This window comes from Ascidiella aspersa, chromosome 5, assembly GCF_963924565.1.
Source record: "Ascidiella aspersa chromosome 5, kaAscAspe10.2, whole genome shotgun sequence".
NCBI lineage: Eukaryota > Metazoa > Chordata > Ascidiacea > Phlebobranchia > Ascidiidae > Ascidiella > Ascidiella aspersa.
The window spans coordinates 12,884,441-12,886,626 of record NC_139451.1 but is presented as its reverse complement, the minus strand read 5'-3'; the positions used below and the strand labels follow the sequence as shown (position 1 = coordinate 12,886,626).

The 2,186-nt window shown below is 60.7% G+C and overlaps 3 non-coding genes across 3 annotated transcripts in view; all 3 read right to left on the bottom strand.

Annotated features, from left to right (window-relative positions):
- Positions 1-714, bottom strand: part of LOC146144220 (large subunit ribosomal RNA) — a 3,311-nt gene extending 2,597 nt beyond the window's left edge. Inside the window, exon 1 of the ribosomal RNA XR_014501094.1 lies at positions 1-714. This exon is cut by the window's left edge and continues 2,597 nt beyond it. This is a non-coding gene — a ribosomal RNA (large subunit ribosomal RNA).
- A 248-nt stretch (positions 715-962) lies between these two features.
- On the bottom strand, positions 963-1,116 carry LOC146144219 (5.8S ribosomal RNA). Its single transcript, XR_014498890.1, has one exon. It is a non-coding gene; the product is annotated as a 5.8S ribosomal RNA (ribosomal RNA).
- A 247-nt stretch (positions 1,117-1,363) lies between these two features.
- The window catches only part of LOC146144218 (small subunit ribosomal RNA), a 1,811-nt gene continuing 988 nt past the window's right edge, over positions 1,364-2,186 (bottom strand). The window contains exon 1 of the ribosomal RNA XR_014500544.1: positions 1,364-2,186. This exon is cut by the window's right edge and continues 988 nt beyond it. This is a non-coding gene — a ribosomal RNA (small subunit ribosomal RNA).

Below are 2,186 nucleotides of genomic sequence, written 5' to 3'. Positions count from 1 at the left end.
CGCCCCAGCCGGCACCGGGCGCTCGGCCCGAAGGGCAGACGCGGCGATCTCTCCTCGCCCGAACGGCGGGCCGACGGACACGCGCGCCTATAGTACCCGACCGAGGCCGGGTTACCTTGCGCGCGGCCTTCTCGCCGCCGTCCAGACGGTCGCGGCCTTCGCCCGGCGCTAGTGCGCTGGTCCCCGATCGGGCGGCGCCGCCGGCGGCCCGTGAGGGTCCGCACGACAACGTCGCCGACAGGGGGCCGGCTGAAAGCGACCGGGCGACCCGACAGGCCCTCCCGTTTGCCTCTCGACGGTTTCACGTACTCTTTAACTCTCTCTTCAAAGTGCTTTTCAACTTTCCCTCACGGTACTTGTTCGCTATCGGTCTCGTGACCGTATTTAGCCTTAGATGGAGTTTACCACCCGCTTTGGGCTGCATTCCCAAACAACCCGACTCTGGGAAGACGCCGTAGCGCGCCCGCCTGTCGCCGCCATGGGCCTGACACCCGCTCTGGGAAAAGGCCTCGATCAGAAGGACGCGGGCGACCGGCGAAGCGCGCCGTGACGAATTCCGTACGCCACAATTCCGCGCACTCCAAAAGCGCGCGGATTCGGCGATGGGCACATCCCGCTTCACTCGCCGTTACTGAGGGAATCCTCGTTAGTTTCTTTTCCTCCGCTTAGTAATATGCTTAAATTCAGCGGGTAGCCTCGTCCGACCTCAGGCCGAAAGTAAGGACCGGGACTATTCTTCCCGTTCCGCGCTCGCCGTCGGCGCCGCGCGCCGCCGCGCACCTCGATTCCCGCCCTTGAGCCGCCAGCCGTTGGCCTCTTCGAGGTCGACTCGCCGCCGCCGCGCGGGATTCTGGTCGCGATCGTCGCACATCGTGCCGTGCTGTCTTGAGCGGGACGGGCGCTCGCGCGTCCGACGCCGCAGCAGCCGCGCGGAGAAATCCCCGCGCGGAACGTTTGCAACGCGACCCTGAGGCGGGCGCGGCCCCGGGATTGACCCGAGGCCGCAATTTGCGTTCAGAACGTCGATGCTCAATGTGTCCTGCAATTCACACTAATTCACGCAGCTAGCTGCGTCCTTCATCGACTCACGAGCCGAGTGATCCACCGCCAAGAGCCATCCACGATTGTTTCGCTCGCACAGTGCCTCGCACTAAAGGGTGACAAAATATACCGCGCCGAGCGGTCGGCCAGGCCGACGCTTGAAGCCGGAGCGCGCGGCACCGCGGCACTCGACGCGCAAACATTACCGGGTGACCGAATCGCCGGCCGGCGCGCCGCTCCTCGCGGGTCGGGCGCCGGGTAGCAAAAACTTTTTCTCTCGCTTGTCCGAGTTTCGCGTTCGCCGAAGCGTTTGCGAGACCGTTAATGATCCTTCCGCAGGTTCACCTACGGAAACCTTGTTACGACTTTTACTTCCTCTAAATGATCAAGTTAGATCGTCTTCTCGGACGCCGGCTCGACCGTTGCCGGCCGCGCCAGGTCCAATCGGAGGACCTCACTAAACCATTCAATCGGTAGTAGCGACGGGCGGTGTGTACAAAGGGCAGGGACGTAATCAACGCGAGCTAATGACTCGCGCTTACTGGGAATTCCTCGTTCAAGGGAAATAATTGCAATTCCCTATCCCTAGCACGACCGGGGTTCAGCGGGTTACCCAGACCTGTCGGCCAAGGCGAGCACATGCTGATCCGGTCAGTGTAGCGCGCGTGCGGCCCCGAACATCTAAGGGCATCACAGACCTGTTATTGCTCAATCTCGTGTGGCTAAACGCCACTAGTCCCTCTAAGAAGTTAGACGCCGACCGATTGGGTCGCGTAACTAGTTAGCAAGCCAGAGTCTCGTTCGTTATCGGAATTAACCAGACAAATCGCTCCACCAACTAAGAACGGCCATGCACCACCACCCACAGAATCAAGAAAGAGCTCTCAATCTGTCAATCCTCACTGTGTCCGGGCCGGGTGAGATTTCCCGTGTTGAGTCAAATTAAGCCGCAGGCTCCACTCCTGGTGGTGCCCTTCCGTCAATTCCTTTAAGTTTCAGCTTTGCAACCATACTTCCCCCGGAACCCAAAGACTTTGGTTTCCCGCAAGCTGCCGGAGAGGTCGTAAAACTAACGCCCCCCGATCGCTAGTTGGCATCGTTTATAGTCAGAACTAGGACGGTATCTGATCGTCTTCGAACCTCTG